The sequence below is a fragment of the Stegostoma tigrinum genome, chromosome 8 (genome assembly GCF_030684315.1).
Source record: "Stegostoma tigrinum isolate sSteTig4 chromosome 8, sSteTig4.hap1, whole genome shotgun sequence".
In the NCBI taxonomy this organism is placed as follows: Eukaryota; Metazoa; Chordata; class Chondrichthyes; order Orectolobiformes; family Stegostomatidae; genus Stegostoma; species Stegostoma tigrinum.
In genome coordinates this window covers 2,558,923-2,568,348 of record NC_081361.1, presented here as the reverse complement: position 1 = coordinate 2,568,348, position 9,426 = coordinate 2,558,923, and positions in this window count along the sequence as shown.

The following is a 9,426-nucleotide window of genomic DNA, read 5'->3' as shown; positions in this document are numbered from 1 at the left end:
ATAATGCTCAGCTCTGAAACAATTTCACTGCTTCCTATATTACAGTCTCCTGCTGGAACTTGCGACTGGAAATATGTCAGAGCACTGTAAACAGAGGATCTAATTCAACACATTACCCTGTTATCCATGGGTTTTTACTTTTGACCAGTTTGCCGTGTGGGATTTTGTCAAATATCCTAACAAAATCTATGAAAACAATATCCACTTCACTACCCACACTGAGACTCCTTACCAATTTCTCAAAGAATTCAGTCAAATTGCTTAAGTATGACCTTCCCTCATCAAAGCAATGCTGACTATCCCGGACAAGTTCATGCATTTCTAATTGACATTTTCTCTGATCTCTCAGGATTGATTCTTACAGTTTGCCCACCACCAAAGTAAGATTGACTGGCCTATAGTTGTATGGCATTTCCTTTGTACTTGTTTTAAACAACAACAGCACATTTGCATTCCTCCAGCCCCTTGGCACCTCACCTGAGTCAAGTGAAGATTGAAAATTAATCCTCACAACATCTGCTATTTCCTTCAACACGCCAGGGAACTATCTATCTGGGCCTGGTGACTCATCCACTTTCAATGATTCCAGCTCCTCTAACACTACCTCTCTCTATTTTGTCTTGTATTTCCCACCACACCTTTTGGATTACTTTATCCACATCATTCCTTTCTTAGTGTGTGTAGCAGGGGGAGGTGGTGGTGTGGGGAGCAGGGCCCTGCAGTGGGTATGCCTAAACCAAACAGTGCCTCAGACTCTGTCTTGTTTTGCAAGAGGGAAATGAAGCAAAAGTGAGGGAACATCACCCACTTCCCGCTTTGGGAAATGCTTTAAAGTGTTGTCAACAAGTGACATCATCTCCAAATCTGACTTGAAACCAAGACAACAACTGGAGCTTCTTCTTGATTCATGGTCAGTGATAACTTTTGTCCCTCACTCAGCAACACAAGAAATTGCTGTTTGCCTGCAGCAAGAATAATGTTTCTTTGTTTTGGAGACCAAACTTGCTCATAGATTTCAATGCGGCCTCACAAAACCCAACACAGCTGCTGTAAGAGCACCTTGCTGCCATACTCAAACCTTTTTGAAATGAAGGAGAAAGTTCCATTTGCCTTCCTAACTGCTTGCTGCACCTACAAGCTTGTATTGAATGACTGGTGTACAAGCACACCCAGGTCCCTTTGTACATGAACATTTCCAAATCGACCACCACTTGAATTATACTCTGCCATTCTGAATTTGGTACCAAAGTGGATAACTTCACACTGATACTGCATCTGCTATGCATTTGCTACTCACTCAAATCATCTAAATTACTCTGAAGTCTCTTTATGTCCCGTTCACTCACAATCCCTCTTCTTTTGTGTCAACAAACCTAGAAATAGTACATTGGATTCGCACATACAAATCATTGATGTACACTTTGAACACATGAGGTCCAAGGGTCTTTGTGGCGTCCCAATTGTCAAAGCCTTAGACACTGAAAAAAGATCATTTATTTCTACTGTTTCCTGTCTGCCAACCAATTCACAATCTACACCAGTAAATTCCCAACAATCTTATGAACTTTGATTTTGCACACTAACCTCTTAAGCGGAACTTGATCAGCAGCTTTGAGAAAATCCAAATGACCCCATCCACCGGGTTCTATCAGTTACATTTTCAAAAAAAAACTTTTGTAGATTTGTCTGACATGATTTACCCATCCGAAATTGACAGGCTTCAGGTCCAGTCGAAACGCTGACTTGCCTGGTCCCCAGCATAATAGGCAGTCAAAGATTATAGACATGGCCCATGGCAGCTCGTTCTCCACAGCACCTGAGATGGGCAATAAATGCTGCTCCAGGCAGCACTGGCCACATCTCACCAACAAACATTTCATAACAAACAATCTAAGGCCCGCTGTTCAGACCCATCCTTATTTTCAAATTTCTCCATGGTCTTTCCTTTTTGTTTCCACATGGTCCATACCTTTCCCCACAGACAGAACAGGCAAACCATAAACAGACAGAACAGTCAGAGGCTGATCATGGTCACCTTCTGATTCAGCAATTGCCGCCGGAGGGAGGGGGAGGGGCAGATCCCGAGCAGCTTCTCGCTCTGATTCGAGCCGCCCGCTGGTTGCCCCGGCAACCCTGGCAGCAGGAGGGGAACAATAGGTGGGGGCGGCGCTCCCGTGTCCACGTGCCTGAAACCTGAGGCATCACCACGGAGCACAGCAATTCCTATTGGCTGCTTCAGTCCTGGGCTCACAATGCAGATGTTGTCTTTCCAGTGAAACCTCCTCCTCTGTGCAACATCTGGGAGCAAAGCAATGTCTCCTCCCTTTCCATTTCTTTAGTCTTTCTGGGTGGTAGGGTCGGGAAACTGTTCACTTGCAGCAAAGGAAGGGAGAGGGATTGAATCCAGGGAGGGTGCCTACTCTGCAAATGTTGGTTCTGGTACGTCTCTTAAATTTACTGTCATCATTTGCTCTCTTAGCTTTACACATTTGTTTTCCTGCTAAAATGGTGGCCTCTTTCCTCATGTTCATGTTTGCATGATTTCTGTTAGAGATGATCAAGATTTAGGGGACAGCAAATTGATTAGCAATAAAAGCCAAAATGTGATTTTCGTTCCTCACAATTTGCAGCACCATACATTAGAGACTCTCATTTGAGGTCTGACTATGGAGTGAGCAACATGTAGCAAAATTGTCTTACAGCCAAAATCCCCATTTACAATCCAGGACTATGTCATGGTGTATGTTGATGGGAAAAGGAAATAGCCTTCCTCCCCTGGCTAGTCAACTAATCACAAACTGTTTGATTAACAAATGAATTCAAGGACTGGATAACTCGTCCATGTATTGCTATTCACTAATCTAGATCAAATTCCATTTACCACTGATCAGCCGGTCTGTAAACTAAGGCTATCCATCTCATTATTTACCATCTATTACTTTTGCATCATCTGAACTAACTGATCAACCTTCATACATTCAAATCTAAGGCATTTACCTAAAACAAAAATAAGGGCCCAACATTGGCCACTCTGCCACACCAATGTGCACAGATTTGCGGTTAGAAACAAAACAAAACCCACCTCTCTGCTTCCTGAACCTCAGCCAATTGTGGATCCAATTTGCCAAATTTCAATGGATTCTATGCGCACTTAGCTTTGCTTTCAGTCTCCCAAAAGTCTTGCTGATGTCAAAGAGATTAAATAAAAGTATTGGGAACAAAAACAAAGTTGCTGGAAAAGCTCAGCACTTCTGGCAGCAACCGCGAAGGAGAAAACAGAGTTAACGTTTTGAGTCCGGTGGCCCTTCAGAAGGGTCCCTTTGTGGTTAGTGGGGAATTAAGAACCTTGCAAGCACCCTGCTATTTCATCCTAACATCACAGGAGACATTTCACTTGACCTTGGATACTGATCTGCATTTAAACCTTCCAGACTGCTTAGTACTTCCTTTCTCTCTCTGTGATAGTTTCTTTACATTCTATCACAGACCTTCTCCCTGATTCATCTATTTCACTAGTGAGCACTGACACAAAGTATTCATTTCGACCCAGGCCAACACTCTCTAGTTCTACGCACAGATACCTCTGTGGTCCTTAATGGGCCTTACACATTCCCCCTTATCCTTTAACCATATGTCTACCTGTAAATCAACAGAGCATTTTGCTTCATTTCACTTGGCAGTATCAATTCATATTTCCCTTAGCGCTCTCCTTATCTCTCCATTTATGTTCCCTCTTGCACATGTACCTGAAAGTATCTGCTTCCTGTGCACTATGGCCAAATCATATCTTATTAAAATCAACCAAGTTAGAACTTTGATTACAGGTCCATCCTTGTCCTTTTCCATAACAATCCCAAATCTTTTCAAAAGAGTTCTGATAACTGCCTGCAAAATTCTCCCCGCTAATACTTCAAGCACTTGTCCGCGTTGGTTGTCTGAAGTTAGGTCCCCTCTTTCCTCATTGGGGGGTTCTACATCCTGGCTTCAAAAACTCGATCCGAAACTTGAGCTCTGATTTCTCTCCAAGATGCTGCCAGATCTGCAGAATGTTGTCAACAATTTCTTTTTTGTTTCTGATTTACAGCATCCCAGTTCTTTCCGTGTTTATTTTATACATCTCAATAGTTCCGGAAGTGTTATGAACATTTGTAGCTCGACTAGGCTGCCAGGCAGTGAGTTTCAGTTTCCCCCCATTATCTGAGTGAAAAAAATCCGCTCAACTCATCAAAACTTCCCGCCGCTTACCATCAATCCATGTCGCCCGATACTGATTCCACCACTAAGCAGAAAGATTTGTTCTTGTTTTCTCTATTTCCCTCATAAATTTATACATTTCAATCATGTCCCCCCTTCGTCTACAACAAAACGGAAGTTGCTGGAAAAGTTCAGCAGGTCTGGCAGCATCTGGGAAGAAGAGATAGCGTTTCGGGTCCGATGACCCTTCCTCGGTCTGTTCTGCTGGAAAGAAACTAACCCCAGTCTGTGAGGGCTGTATGGTCCCTGCTGACAACATTAGAATCTGTCCTGCTGGGCAGAATGATCTGTCATTACCTCAAATACTAAACCGTCTTCTGTGAACCGAAACCAGCGCCGAGATTGACCACAGCCCCGCATCCGCCAGAACTCACTGAGCCAGCAGCGTGTAACTGGGGATTGGGAGAAAGGGGATGAGAGAGGGTTGGCGATATGATCTAACACACAGTGAGCTCCAGTTCACCTACATTACCGGGAAACCGACAGAGTTCTAAACACTCACCAACTCGACTGCAGGGAAACATTCACCAAGAAAAGGCGGAGCAGAGGCTGTTTCTGGACTGAAAAACACCCCCTACCTGTCAATCACAAATTTAGTCCCGCCCACTTCACAGAACTTGCAGTTTCCGGAAACTGAACTCAGACCTGCCCAAAAGCGGGGCGGTCCAAGGCGAGTACCACAGGGAGCCTCGCTGTGCTGTCCCCATTCTCTGACCCAGTTACGTGTCTTTATCCCGCGATTCCCAATCCAGTGTCTCCCACTTTTCGCTGTTGACCCTGTATCCCGGGATAACCAACAAATTCCCTCCCCATTCCCCTGGTTATCTTGTAGTGTGTGTGTCAGACTGTGTCCCGCCTTGCTGAGTGTCTCTTGCATTTCACTGTTAGTCTTTCAGCTTCGAACCATCAGCAGTGTTTTTTCGTTCTATAATCCTATCACACGGATTAAACATTATTAACAATTCAATTCATTGCTCCATATGTGTTTTATAGCTTCCTTGAAATTGTGTTCAATTTTCGAGGGATTTTTCAGTTGGGGGAGGATTTAAATGTAATTGCAATGTAACCTGTTCCTCCGATTCGATCACGGCTGCTGGCACTGATGAAATCCTCACAAAACATCAATGGAAGGACTGCATCCACTGTACATCTGCCAATGTGGTATACTGCATCCACTGTACCCGGTGTGGCTACCTCTACATTGGGGAAACCAAGCGGAGGCTTGGGGACCGCTTTGCAGAATACCTCCGCTCAGTTCGCAACAAACAACTGCACCTCCCAGTCGCAAACCATTTCCACTCCCCCTCCCATTCTTCAGATGACATGTCCATCATGGGCCTCCTGCAGTGCCACAATGATGCCACCTGAAGATTGCAGGAACAGCAACTCATATTCCGCCTGGGAACCCTAATGGTATCAATGTGGACTTCACCAGTTTCAAAATCTCCCCTTCCCCCACCGCATCCCTAAACCAGCCCAGTTCGTCCCCTCCCCCCACTGCACCACACAACCAGCCCAGCTCTTCCCCTCCACCCACTGCATCCCAAAACCAGTCCAACCTGTCTCTGCCTCCCTAACCTGTTCTTCCTCTCACCCATCCCTTCCTCCCACCCCAAGCCGCACCCCTTTCTACCTACTAACCTCATCCCACCTCCTTGACCTGTCCGTCTTCCCTGGACTGACCTATCCCCTCCCCACCTCCCCACCTATACTCTCCTCTCCACCTATCTTCTTTTCTTTCCATCTTTGGTCCGCCTCCCCCTCTCTCCCTATTTATTCCAGAACCCTCACCCCATCCCCCTCTCTGATGAAGGGTCTAGGCCCGAAACATCAGCTTTTGTGCTCCTGAGATGCTGCTTGGCCTGCTGTGTTCATCCAGCCTCACATTTTATTATCAATGGAAGGAAGGTGCGTGGAAGGTGGAAGACAGAAGGAGAACAGATATCATGTGGTCAGTTTAGTTATAGATTTCAATGTTCCTCCAGGCTGTAAAGTGACAAAGTGGCGAAAAAGAAAACAAAAAGAAAACAGAAAGAGATATGCAACCAGACAGCAGATGAGATAAAAAAATTATTCAAAATATTAGGTGGTTGATACCCTGCTGATGGAGATAGATCATTTTCTGCCTTGTATGTCTGGGCATTATTATCAACATCTGATTAAAATAAGAACTGGAGCAGAACAACAATTGTAATACACAGAAATAAAGTCAATTTGACAAGCGAGTCACTAACCCTCCAACTCTGGCAACATCCTTGTCAATCCTCAGCCCTTTCACTACATCCTTCCTATAGCAGTGAGACCAGAACTGCACACCATTCAGTCATGACAGAATGGCACAATTCTGTTCGGATGCATTATGGTCTTGTGATCTGAACACTCAGCAAAACCAGCACAGTTTGAATTGGCATATTAAAATGGGAAATGGCATAGCAGCAAAGTAGTAGACTAATGGTCACTGTTTCAGGTCAATCTCTTCAGAATGAACATTTCCCATTCTGTCGAACATCCTCCCCACTCATCCACAATCACAGCCTGCCTGGACTGGCAATAAGCATTATCTTCTTTTGTGATTACACTTGTCAGGCAGGAGCAGGCTTGGCAGCAGAGCTGGGCTGTAAAGCAACAATCAACTTTATTGAGACAGAGTCAGTAGAAGGTGATCTGCTGTCAGGCAAACTGCAGTGATAAATGCAGACAACAACTTACACTCAAACAGTTGTACTGTTCCTGTCAGTGGCTAAACAACAGTGTTAAAAGGACTTCTGATAGTTTTTGCAGCCTTGATCTTCAAAGTGTCTGTCTTGGGCCTTCATCTTCTGACTCTGGTTGGTCTCCACTGCACAGACACAGATCTATTTTATCCTTGTTCTTATCTGATTAACTCCCCACTGTGCCCAGTCACAGTTCATATAAGCAACACTGACCTTAGTCAACCTCGTGATCTTCTGCATATTTATGCCTGTGCTGTTTTCCTCTTAACTCAGGGCTGCTACATCTATAATCCTTTATTTCACCAGCACTTCTGTACTCACTGACAAAAGAACTGCAAGAGCTTTCTTTAACTGTTACCTACACAAAACAGTTTCAAATCTGACAAAGTCTCAGCATGTCTAACTTGGCATCTTTTTGAACTTTTACTTTTTATGTTTTGTTTATCTACTGTACTGCATGTCCATGAAGACCTCACCAACCTTTACAGATGCACCATAGAAAGCATCCTATCTGGGTGCATAATGGCCTGGTGCAACGACTGCTCAGCCCAAGGCCATAAGAAACTGCAGAAAGTTGTGTGCACAGCACGAATCATCACAGAAGCCAAACTCTTATCCAGAGAATACAAGGTGTAGAGCTGGATGAACACAGCAGGCCAAGCAGCATCATACGAGCAGGAAAGCTGACATTTCGGGTCTAGACCCTTCTTCAGAAATGGGGGAGGGAAAGGGCGTTCTGAAATAAATAGGGAGAGAGGGGGAGGCGGATTGAAGATGGATAGAGGAGATGATAGGTGGAGAGGAGACAGGTCAAAGAGGTGGGGATGGAGCCTGTAAAGGTGAGTATAGGTGGGGAGATAGGGAGGAGATAAGTCAGTCCAGGGAGGATGGACAGGGCAAGGGGGCAGGATGAGGTTAGTATGGAGGAGATGGGGGTGGGGCTTGAGGTGGGAGGAGGGGATAGGTGGGAGGAAGGACAGGTTAGGGAGGCAGGGACGAGCTGGGCTGGTTTTGGGATGCAGTGGAGGGTGGGGAGATTTTGAAGCTGGTGAAGTCCACATTGATACGTTTTGGGCTGCAGGGTTCCCAAGCGGAATATGAGTTGCTGTTCCTGCAACCTTCGGGTGGCATCGTTGTGGCACTGCGGGAGGCCCAGGATGGACATGTCGTCTGAGGAATGGGAGGGGGAGTTAAAATGGTTTGCAACTGGAAGGTGCAGTTGTAAAGTGCGAACCAAGCGTAAGTGTTCTGCAAAACAGTCCCTAAGCCTCCGCTTGGTTTCCCCAATGTAGAGGAGGCCACAACGGCAACAGCCTCCTATCCATGGACTTCATTTACACTTCTCTTTGCCGCAGAAAGGCTGCCAACATCATCAATGACCCGTCCCATCTCGGTAATGCTCTCATCCAACTTCTTCCATTGGGCAGAAGATTGAACACACCCATCAAGGGGTTCAAGAACAGCTTCTTCTCTGCCATTATTCGACTGATGAATGGACTCTGTAACTCCAAATAGTGTTGATCTTGCTTTGCACACCTCCTATGCAGGCATAACCTTGCATGCCTTGCTCTGTCTAAGCACACACTTTGATCTGTAAATCATTGTTTGCTATGATCTGCCTGCACCACTCTCAAAAACACTTCACTGTACTTCAGTACACGAGACAACATAAATCAAAATCAAAACATTCTAATGGCAATCGATGATAGCTTTCAATAATCTTCAAAGTCAATGTTGAAACTCATCTTGTTGCTGACTTCATAAAATTGCAGGATGAAACCAGTGCAAGAGTGACCTGGCCCTCCAGATCTGAGCATGGATAAGGGTTAGAAGTGGTTCTAAAAAGGCATTTCAGGTGACTATTCAAAAAGGAAACTGAAAATTTTGTCAAGTGTCCCAAACCCCCGGCCTGTCCAAATTTGTACGGACGCACACTTACTCAATTCCAGTTTGTACTCCACATGCTGCCTATTGCTTTGACCTGGTGCTCCTGTAAGTTTCAGCAAAGGTGCAGACAGTCTTCTCAAATCTTTGCTCTCATCGCTCAGATGCTTTTGGTCTTCACTCAGAGTTTCAGGGCACCACATGGTCCTGGAAAAGAATCCCACTTCTCCTTGTGCAGGGGCAGACAGAGTTATTGTGGGGCAAAGTGTTGTGATGGGAGATAGAGGTGGTATGTTAGGTGCTCCCTTGGTTTTGCAGTGAAAATAGTGAGAAGAGGAGAGCGTTTTATGTGACATTCCTTGCTCCCTGTCTCCTCTTCTGTAGCAGCATCCCAACAATACCATGACTCTGAGGTAGAGGCGATTACTGACATTTTGCAAGCCCATCGATACAAATATTGATCAGCCTGATTAAGGCATCAGAAATCTTCTGTACCTTTGTGGTCATGACTTGTAATGGATTGAGTGCAGAGTAATGCCTTAAGCTCCATGCGACATCCGTACTCTCTAATGAC